At 35.6% G+C, this 11852-nt stretch overlaps 1 protein-coding gene across 1 annotated transcript in view; it reads left to right on the top strand.

The window, feature by feature from the left end:
• Positions 1-521: 521 nt before the first annotated feature.
• The window catches only part of LOC140754402 (uncharacterized), a 43188-nt gene continuing 31857 nt past the window's right edge, over positions 522-11852 (top strand). Inside the window, exon 1 of the mRNA XM_073089407.1 lies at positions 522-676. The gene's annotated coding sequence lies outside the window, so the exon portion shown is untranslated. The remainder of the gene's footprint in view (positions 677-11852) is intronic.

Below are 11852 nucleotides of genomic sequence, written 5' to 3'. Positions count from 1 at the left end.
TGCATTATTATGAAAACAGTATTATTGGACCCGTATTTACGCTAGGGTATGCAGTTTAAACGTATCTGTAAATTTAATGTGTATTTGAATAGAGACATATAAGATTTGAAGTAAATTTAAAATACACTTTCAATACGATGCCTGTACTGAGCTGGTTATTAACTAATACTGGGATATATAAAAAAAACTGTCATTTTCTAGTCTGATTTACTTAGAGTCCTTTTCGGGCGAGCTTCACATACGTATTTCTCTTTTAACAGAAAATACCTCAATCTTATGGCTTTATGCCGGCCCGAAATATTGGTTTTTACTTGTTACATCATACAGTACTGTCAAATTCACTTTCGATTAGAAACTTTGATGACAAATGCACAGAGTAGACTATGGTAGAAATATTTCGTATTAGCGTAAACAGAATTGATCGAAGACCAAGCCACCCTTATTATCTTACTGTTTCTTCTTTACTTAAACACCAGTATATTTCGCTATGTTGAAAGCCGGGGTACCAGATTGGCGTCAGCTTGCGTCGTGAATACACGTGTCGACGATCCGTCGCCCGATTCGTCGACCGATCAATCCGCGATGTATTTTGTTTACACCATCAATGTCTAACTAGATGTGTCTGTGTATATACGCTTGGTTATAGTGCTAGTGATGTGAGCTGTTTCGGATAAAAGTAAGTATTGTTGATTTTTTATGAATAATTAATTCGGTTTCGTGATTTTTGTGTTTACATTTTATATAAATTAGTAAATTAATATTTTATTTAATCCTAAAATAAGTATTAAATTATATTATTTTAAATCTTTTGTGGAGTTTCTGCCGTAGATTATGCGTAGTACACAATACTTTCCCTTTCATTCAAAGGTATTTCTGCACGGATCTTTTTTGAATAAACGCTATTTGAGTTAGAGTTTGAAGCGAAAAAGATACGTGACTCCTCCATTAATTCAATAAAATTAAATAATGTGTTATTTAATTCGATCGACATAAGAAAGGAGCATTTAGCAATCAAATTATTTATGGATCAATTTTGAATAAGTATCATTTCAGTTTGAATTTTATTACACTACAATAAGATTAATTAGACAATTGCGTTGCAATATTAAAATACAGAATGTCGTTTTTCGGGATGTAACTGTTTTTAATTAACTTTATTTCATGATTATTTCATTTTGACATAATTACCTAACATTAATTAATTATTAAACGACTTTATTCATCAATTCTCTATATGCATTCTTTGGTTGCTATGAACATTTTTTTCTGAAATTATGCTAGATTAATTATTTCACCGTTTTTAAAGATAAAAAGATGGCGAAGAATTCACTTATTTATTTGATGTTCCTTTTTTAATAACAATTGAAGATAATAGCCTTTATAGTCGTTTTAATATAATATATATAAACATCTATATTTTATTTTTTCATAATTTTATATTTTGCAACCAGTATCAAAACTTGTTTTTTAAAATATGAGAGTAGTAACAAGCATGAAGTACACCTGATAGGAAGTGACTGCCCAGGGATATCTATAATAAGCCCCAGATAATATTAGAATCCTACCTGAGGTCGGCATTGCGCCGCTACCCCTGAGGACTAAGCTGGAACGCCCTTACCATACTTCAATCCAGAATCCAGGAGCGCTTACCATTGCTGTTACAAGACTGAAATAGGACAATTTATTGTACATCGTATTGTGCAACGAATAACCTCATTAACTCAACTTGAACTCACTTTGTTGAGTTCCAAGTATTACTGTACGGTAATCCTCTTGTATTACTTAATCACTTAATAGAGTCCGGAAAAGAGTACCGGTTACATTAAATTCAATTACATAGTTAAATGCAAAGACTGTTGACATGTTATGTCTCAAAAGGTGTATATTTACACCTTTTGATTAAATACAAATATTTGATCTATCCATTTTTACCTACAAAACATCTTTGACAAAGGTGGTAGAACCTTTTGTGGTTCGACTCCGGCGGCACCACCGCCACACCTATTTCTGCCTAATAACAGCAGTGTTAAGCGCTGCTGTGTTCTGGTTTGAAGGGTGTGGTAAGGAAGACAGACTTTTCCGAGGCGTTCCAGATTTGTCCTCAGGAGTGCTCGGCGCATCTGTGGCCGACCTTAGGTAGAGGAATATCTAACCCTATCTGGGATTGATTACCATCCACTTACCATCAGGTGGAGTGCATGCTCGCCCGTCACACCTATATTATAAAAAAAATCATACAGTGTCTATGAAGAAATTGGCAAGTGTCGTATGTAGGCAATACTGGATACTGGAACTGGATGCATTATTAATAACGGGCATTAATAGCATCTATAGCTACTGACTTATGTATAAGTAAATTTAATTTTCTTATTTATATTTAATGATATAAAAGAAAGCATACAGTGGATTGCAGATAACAATACTTAAACACTGCAATTAAGTGTCTGAAACAAATTTGAAGACAGCGGCTCGTTCGAACAAGAGATCAAATTCTATTTTTTATTTTGTTTTAAAAATTTTAACTAAATAAAATTGCCAAGCGCGAGTCAAATACACACGCAGGATTCCATACCCCAAAATGTTATTTGTTTTTATTTTTAGTATAGAAGTAAATGGATTGTGATTTAAATTTTCTACATAATTATTATAGCAATTCTTTGTATGGCGACCGCCATTTACTTTCAATCTTTTTTATTTTTAGTATTTGTATTATAGCGGCCACCGCATAGCGGCACCTACATACTCGTAGTACGTATAACATCTTATACATAAAATTCTCGTGTGACAATGTTAGTTACCCTACTCCTCCGAAACGGCTTTACCGATTTTCTCCAAATTTTATATGCATGTTCAGTAGGTCTGAGAATCAGCTACTAACTATTTTTCATACCCCTAAGTGATGAGGGTTGTTCACTCTTAATATTTTTTTATTTATATGACAACACAACGTTTCCGAAGTCAGCTAGTACTCTGTAAAATCTTCAAGACCTCATCTATTACGTGTCAAGAGATAGAGCCCTGTGACAGACGGAGGTTTAGAGGCTTAGCCTATTAGGGTTTCGTTTTAACACTCTGGATACGGAACTCTAAAATAATAAAATGTAAAGTAAAAAATCGACATTTGATGCAAACGTCATCAATATGTCGGCGTCTGCGGTGGAAACTGTCAATAAATGATTACGCGGTTAAAGTTTTTGTATGTGTGTGTGTGTGCGTCTGTAAGTGTGGCGTGCATGCGTGCGTGCGTGTGTGCGTGCGTTTATGCGTGCAAGAGTGCATGCGTGCTTGTGTGCGTGCATGTGAGCATTAAAAATAAACAATTTAGAAGTACCTAAAACGTTATTTTATAATTATGGTTTGGTTACGGAACCCTAAAAATAATAAAATATAGAGCAAAAAAAATACATTTGATGCAAACGTCATCAATATGTCGGCGTCTGCGGTGGAAACTGTCAATAAAATGATTACGCGGTTAAAGTTTGATTCATATGTCGATTTTGTAAAACTTGACACGTTAATCCATCAGTTTTCCAATTAATCAATTCACGTGCGGTGTTGACGTATCAAATTGCTAAATAAAATGGTTTATAGTTTGTTCTTTATGTTTTGTTGTCATGTGCATGTGGACACTTCTCTGTCTCTCTCCGTATCAATTGTTGTACGTGTGTGTGTTTGTGCGTGCGTGTGTGCGTGCGTGTATGTATAAAAATAAACAATTTAGAAGTAATACGTTATTTTATAATTATTATATTAACATATGCATGCTACAGTTATTGTCTAAATGCAATACTTTGTACCTTAATCGAAAGAAATCCTGAATATGTTATTTTTATGTTGCAACTATAGATTAGTAAAGATTAGGAGTGCCTAACAAGAAAATGTAACCAGTTTTGACAATTTCAATTGTCACTGTCATCTACTTTCGTGTTTTAAAAATATTAAATAAAACTTATTTTTAGAGCATTTCGTCGATTTCGTGTTATTCTTGCACCACTTAACTGCACATGTTGGCATTGATCCGCGTAAACTACACCATAACAGTCGGAGACATAATGAGAAAACAGTCAGCCATTATACATAATGTGTCAGCCATTTGTGGCTTCCTTCAATTACAAGGCGGTGAGATATCTATACTTATCTATGACTGCAACAAATAACTATTCAACATGAATTAAATGCAAAGTAAAGCTAATAATATGCAAAATTATTAATAAAACAAATGTTACCATAAAATGTCTCTAAAAAATGAATCAAACTTCTCTTTTAAATTAATTATTTTTGATTTCAAAAATTACTTTTACGGTGGCTTCTTTTCACCTGAAAGCTTAGCATCTTTTTCCTTAAAAATGAAGTAAAATCCTCAGTATCTGGGTACAATTAGCGTAAATCAGACCCACAATCCTATTAGCGGTGGCCCGCGGCGTGAAATGTTAATAGCGACACACCGTTACAAAAGGTTGCGGGGTGAACAGGAAACCGAATTTTTGGAATTGAAATTTTAAAATATATATATGTCTCTTATAAATAAGTATGTGGTTGGTCGTTTTCAATTTGGACTTTCCTCATGAAAATGTTAAACGAAATTTGGGATTAAAATTGGAGCAGATAATTCAAGTCACATAGAACCTAGATTAGAAGAATTTATATTTTTCCTTGTAATTCTAAGTATATGAAATTAAGATAACTTTGGATGCAGACGGCCCAACCGGTCGGAGTGGCGCAGACTAGGGGAGGCCTATGTCCAGCAGTGGACCAGTAAAGGCTGATGGATGGATGGATGAAGATAACTTTCACCGACTAAAACGAATATTTGTCTAGTTTACGTAATCCTCTGACCAATATGACGTTACGCCTTTTTTAACTAGGAGAAATCTTCAAAGGTACCCGGTACCCTGGGAGCGACACAGGATTAAGTGGGATGTTTACCGTAAAACCCTCGGTGGCCGACCTCGGCGCTACGTAAAGGACTCCGCGATCTTCAAAAGAATGCAACCGGAGTCCTCTTAGCGCGTTGCCCCGTCGGGCTTCGTGGTGAGCATGACGCTTGCCACACCGTCTGGTGTGCACGACGGAATGGAACCACACTGACCACCGTCCTTCCCCAGGTCGCTGCCAGGTCGGTTCGACCTCCCAAATTTGCCGCCCGGATAGAACACGAACATTTCTAAAAATAAAGAAACGTTCTAAATTTAAAGTCACATATAATTACATTAAATATATTTAAGTGAGAACTTGTATTAAATACAGATAACTAAACACTGACTAAAGCGAATATTTACCCGCCACCCAGTAACGTGGGAGCGACACTGGGTTATGTGAGACTCTAACCGCACTAACATCCCCCGGTGGCCGTCTTCGACGTTGCGTTAAGGACTCCGGGATCTCCAAAAGAATGCCACCGGAGTCCTCTTAACGCGTTGCCCCGTCGGGCTCCGTGATGATCACGACGCCTGCCACACCGTCTAGTGTGCACAGTATGCGACCACACATACCGCCGTCCTTCCCAGGATCGCTGGCTGGATGGTTCGAGCTCTAACCGCCCGAAACCTAACCTAACCCGTAACTAAAGCGTTCTAAATTTAAACTAAAATGTAAATATATTATTCACATTTAAGTGAGAACTTAAATTAAATACAGATAACACCAACTAAAGCGAATATTTGTCTTAGGGTAATTAACCCTTGGCCCAAGTTGACGTTACGGCTAACGAGTAAATTGTAGGGGTCGATGATTTTAATTAAATTTAACTTAACAAACGAACAGTTAAATTGGGCACAAATTTGTAACAGATGCGACTTTTGAGTTGAATGGGAATTAATGCAAACACAACCTTATTGTAACTGTATTATTGCATTTGATCTGTACCCTTAGTATGAGTTTTTAAGTTTTTACAAAAATGACTGTTTATGGATTTGTTTACGTATTTCCAGTCCATACCAGTCCTTTAGGCGCTGATTAGAAATGTATGGGCGAATACGAAAACAAATACAAAAACAGTAATTTTATAAAACGTAATAACTCATACTAAGCATACTATAATGATCGTAATCGGATATACAGGGATAAAAGATACCGTTTATCCCGAAAAAATACCGCTCCCTAGGGATAAATAAAAACCTCTGACCGAAAACCACAAGTACAGGCTACTAATTATATAACTAGAGATGTCCCCATGGTAATTTGATATGAATAACCAAGTCGTGCCTATCACCACAGACCTGTATTGTACCTGTGTGAATACTAGCAATTCGCACTTGGCAAGCGCGGTAGGCAATGACCTAAGACCCACCTTTGAAGGTGGTAGTACCCTTTATGGTTCGACTCCAGCGGCACCACCGCTACACCTATTTCTACCTAATAACAGCAGTGTTAGGCGCTACTGTGTTCCGTTTTGAAGGGTGTGGTAAGGGAGACAGACTTTTCCGAGGCGTTCTAGCTTAGTCCTCAGGGGTAGCGGCGCATGTGTGCTCGACCTCAGGTAGGAATATCCAATCCTATCTGGGGTTGATAACAGATGTCCATGGGCGGCAATAGCCACTTACCATCAGGTGGACTGCATGCTCCTCTGCTACTCCTAAATTATAAAAAAAACCCTCTAACAGAGGAGACCGTGTCCAGTCAGTCATCATCATCATTAACCCATTACTGTCCCACTGCTGGTCTCGGGTCTTCTCTCTGAATAAGAAGGATTAGGCCAGTAGTCCGCCGCACTGGCCAAGTGCGTATTGATAGACATAGTTTTTCAGATTTCTCAGACATGCAGGTTTCCTCACGATGTTTTCCTTCTCCGTTTAAGCAAGTTATAATAAGGGCGTGAAATTTTTATATAATATAATTACATATCATTCTAGAGTTATTATAATTAATTATTAATATTATATTATATACATATTGTTCATAAAATATTATTTACAATTGTGTCACAATTTTTTATAATACTATATAAATTAGACTAAGTCATAAAAAGTAATTATCACAATAGGCAATTTGATGTCGGCGGTAACGGATTATTATATTTTTGAAATTTAAATTTAAGCAATAATGTCAACATTTCATTTTATCATTAAGATATTCGTCAATACTGTAGTAACTTATATTCACGAGTCGTTCTCTTATATTTAGAAATTTGTTTTGGTAAAACGTTAAATATATTTTTAGTTTTTCTTGGGCATCTTGTATACTTTATATTGAACAGGTGCAGTAGTAGTAGTCGTTTCAGGAGTAAGACAGTAAAATAAACTTACAGTTTAAGAACTAAAAATGACGCTAAAATCGCTAAAAAAAAATCCGATTCCTGACAGTCCTGATGAGGAGAATGGGAATTATTTTTTTAAATCGTGTATTGTCATCGATAAAAGCGCGGTAAAAATATCATCAGTGCCCTTATTATGAATGTTTACAAACATGACTGTTTTGTTATTACCCGACTGCCAAGGAAGGGTTATGTTTTTCGCGCGTATCTTGTATGTTTGTCTTTCTTTATTTGATCCGATCTTACAAACGGCTGGATGAATTTCAACAGTTAAGGTGTCATTATATTTGTCTCAATGACCCGAGTGTCCTTAGATAGGTGTTAGTAAAAAAAAAACAAAATGGCGGATTTCTGGCGCGAAATAGTAACACGTTTTAAAAAAAAAGTTAACCGAACCTATCGAGTAGGGTATCAAATGAAAGGAAATTAAACGGAGATTATAAAAACATATTTGTATATATATAAAACAGCAAGGTGACTGACTGACTGACTAACTAAATGACTTTTTCATTTTTCAGAAATCAACGTACAGCCTAAACTAAGGACCTTACAGTTCTGAAATTTTGCACATAGGTTCTCTATATAGCGTGAATAAGTACTAAGAAAGGCCTTTTGGAAATTCTACCCTTAAGAGGGTAAAATAGGGAAAAACAGTTTTTTTGAAATCCTTTAATTTTGAAGCAACTGCTATAAAATTTTGTATTTGGCTTTCTGGATAGGAACAAGGACGCACTTATTTATCCCCCTCCGAAAAATCAACCCCGTAGAGGGTTAAATAAGGGTTAAAAGTTCATTTGAACAACCGTCAATTTTAAAGCAAACACTATGAAATTTTGTATCAGAATTGTTGGATAAAAATAATGAAATTCTACCTCTGACGAGGTAAAATAATGACCGAAACTTTGAATTACTAAAGTTATATATTTTATAGACCGTAAATGGTGAATTTTTCTCGCGAAATAGTAACACGTTTTAAAAAAAAATAACCAAACCTATCGAGTAGGGTGTCGAAATAAAGAAAATTAAGAGTAGATTACTCATACATTATATAATATATCTTATACATATATAAAATTCTCGTGTTAGTTACCGTACTCCTCCGAAACGGCTTCACCGATTTTCACCAAATTTTATATACATAATCAGTAGGTCTGAGAATCGGCCACTATCTATTTTTTTACCCCTAAGTGATAAGGGTTGTTCGCCCTTAACATTTTTTTATTTATTTGGCAACACAACGTTTGCCAGGTCAGCTAGTACATATGTACACATCGAGATGACTGTCTGACTAAATGAGTGAGTTGCTGTGCCAGAGATCAACGCAAATGGAAACCGCTGAACTTAAGCGTGCTGGAATTTTACACATAGGTTATTTATATAGCGTAAATGAGCACTAGGATAAATAAAATAGGATATAATATCGTTTGAACATGTTTTGTTTTTGAAGCAGACACCTACTATGAAACTTTGTATTGGCTTTCTGGATAAAAATAATGAAATACGTATTTCACTGCTTTTGGAAATTCTACTTCAGCCTTTTTGGTGCAGTCGGGTTTTTGATTTTTTTAATTAATTACTTGTTTGTTTACATAGTTTCCCATGCATTTCCAGTCAACGCCTCTAGCGGTTTATATTAAAACTGATTGGAATAGTATGGGAAATACGTAAACAAATACATAAACAGTCATTTTTGTAAAAACGTAAAAACTCATACTAAGGGTACAGACAAATGATCACTCGCGTCCAATTCATCCCTCGTGGTGCGACCTCGACCCAATTGCTAGATTAGTGGCAGTCAATCACGTTTTACTTGACCTCAGATTAACCGCTAATCCGCTTAGTAACCGCCAGTATATAAATGTATATATTTAGAGTATGTTCCGCAGTATATAAATATATTTTGTATATTGTGAAATTACAATTCGACTTTTCAATATTTAATTAGAATAACTTGACTATAAATAAGTTTAAGAAGGCAAATAATAACATGGAATACGTTATGTACATAATTACATATTCTTTGTTTACAATGTACATACTCGTACATGTAATGTACATAGTTTAATCATTTATTCATCAGAATTACATTAAATCAGAATGTTCCGATCATCAGTAATTAATCCTATCACCATTCCAACTATCACTAAATAACAAGTCAAAATGTCAATAATTAGTTATATAACCCGAGTATACTAATTTGTAATGAAAACCAAATACTTATCCGAGTTAATCTACTTAAGTTTTAGTTCATACTAAGTAATCGTTGAATCTGTAAGCTTGTGTTGAAAGCATACTTGGTAAGGCGAGCAACACTTGCCAAGTAAAAGGGCTACTAAGATATGGTAGCTGGGTTTGTACACAACTAAATTTATCACGTACTTTTTAATATGATATGATTAATAAGCAAGTAAACTAAAAAGTAACAAGAAGAATGGTATCCGCGTAAAGATGCTAGCAGCTCTGAATATAGAAATGAATCGCGTCGCCATAGCATATTGTATGAGTACACTCGCTCGCAAAAACTTTTGAGCAGACTAGCAGTTTGGCGCGGACTATACATTTCACTTTAGTAGAGCGTTTCTTCCACTCAAACCTATCAAAATTTCTATCGTTGTTCAACTTTTCTAAAGTGCAGTCACTTGCACATTAAAGTGTATAATGTATAGTAACTAGCTGACCCGGCAAACGTTGTGTTGCCATATAAATAAAAAAATGTTAAGGGTGAACAACCCTTATCACTTGGGGGTATTAAAAATAGATAGTGAGCGATTCTCAGACCTACTGAATATGCATATAAAACTTGGTGAAAATTGGTAAAGCTGTTTCGGAGGAGTACGGTAACTAACATTGTGACACGAGAGTTTTATGCATAAGATAACAAAATAAAAACAACAAATAGGAATTAACATCTCTTAACAAATAATAATAATAATAAGCCTTTTATTTATCTTTAACCTAACCTAGATACATATAATTAAAGTTTAGCAACAAAAACGAGAAATAAAATACTTAAGTTAAAGCCCCTTTGCGGGTATAGGCAACAAAAAAGGCCTTAACAAATATTGAGCGTAAATTGTGATCCACATATCCGAAGATAGCAGATAGTCGATAACCACCGATAGTATTTGTCGCAGGTTGACAGCGCTATACTATACTTGAACTTAATCGGAAATAGGTTGCTGCCCTCGAAGCCTTTGAATGTCTCATACAAGTACCATCCAACCTCTAATTTCAGATTAAATTATCAAGTATACCAGTTACCGCTAAAATTAATTCGATTTAAGCAATATCCGATTCTCATTCAAAGCTATTGACGTATTAGGGTTATAATATACGAACGACAGTCCGTGCGGCGACCGTCGTTGACGATCAACAGTAGTCGCTGACGATATGCGGCGACAATCGCTTGCGACCGCTAAAGTTTGTCGCTGTCGGTTATACACTGCTTACAACGACCATCACCGACTGTCACCTCCTGTCATAATCGACCACTAGCGACAGCCGACTGCCGTTTGTGTATTACTTACTGTCGCTCATATGTCACCTACCTTATATTTAAAACCAAGTTAGCCACAATACCAAACCATACAGATACGATTTAGTTAGACACGACAAGACACCACACTCTTCAAACGGAGCAGATACGAATATAATCCGTAGTTCAGTTGAGACTTAGTTAGTGCTAAGTAAAAGTTGAGTTCGGTGTAAGCGCGTGCTGAGGCATCTCACTAATTCGCACAAGACTTGCCAAATGTAGAGCTATTTAGCGTTAACGTTGCGGCTTAGCGTTGAGAGCGACTACAGTGTTATTACTGACTGCATTCTTGAGATAACGTTATATGATTATACTTCATAGAGAGTGTTGAAATTTAAAGCGATAATTACTATGGCAATTCGGCCTGAAACATACTTGAACAAGCTGCTCTAAAATAGATGAGTGTCATTTTTGATGATATTCTAATAATAAAAATAATTGTTTCATTTAAAACGAAAAAAAGTAATAACCACTCTTAATAGATATTGGACTGTTTGTAGATCATACAATGTAAATCCGAAATTACCCGATTATAGCCGAGTGTCCTCTTCTAAAACTTGATATACCTTAAATATTTACGGCATAGTTACGACAAAATAAGTTACCATGCATACGTTGCAAGATTAGTTATATACTACAAGACACAACGCCCTGCAAACTGAACAGATACGAATATAATCCGTAGTTCAGTGGAGACTTAGTTAGTGCTAAGTAATAGTTGAGTTCGGTGTAAGCGCGTGCTGAAGCGTCTCACTAATTCGCACAAGACTTGCCAAATGTAGAGCTATTTAGCGTTAACGTTGCGGCTTAGCGTTGAGAGCGACTACAGTGTTATTACTGACTGCATTCTTGAGATAACGTTGTATGATTATTATACTTGAAAGAGGACTGGAATTTAAAGTGGTAATTACTGTGGTAATTCTGTTCGGGGCATAATTTAGCAAGCTGCCCAAATGTGGATCGAAATAATATATGCGTTAAAGGCCAACCTAAACAACATAAGGCCTTCGACAAAGTTTAACGACTGATATTCAATAACAACGTGGTTAATAACTTTATTTACTC

This window comes from Epargyreus clarus, unplaced genomic scaffold (genome assembly GCF_041222505.1).
Source record: "Epargyreus clarus isolate Ecla_fem2 unplaced genomic scaffold, WU_Ecla_fem_2.2 ptg000029l, whole genome shotgun sequence".
NCBI lineage: Eukaryota > Metazoa > Arthropoda > Insecta > Lepidoptera > Hesperiidae > Epargyreus > Epargyreus clarus.
The sequence above is the reverse complement of the archived record's forward strand: the minus strand, read 5'-3'. Positions and strand labels throughout refer to the sequence as shown.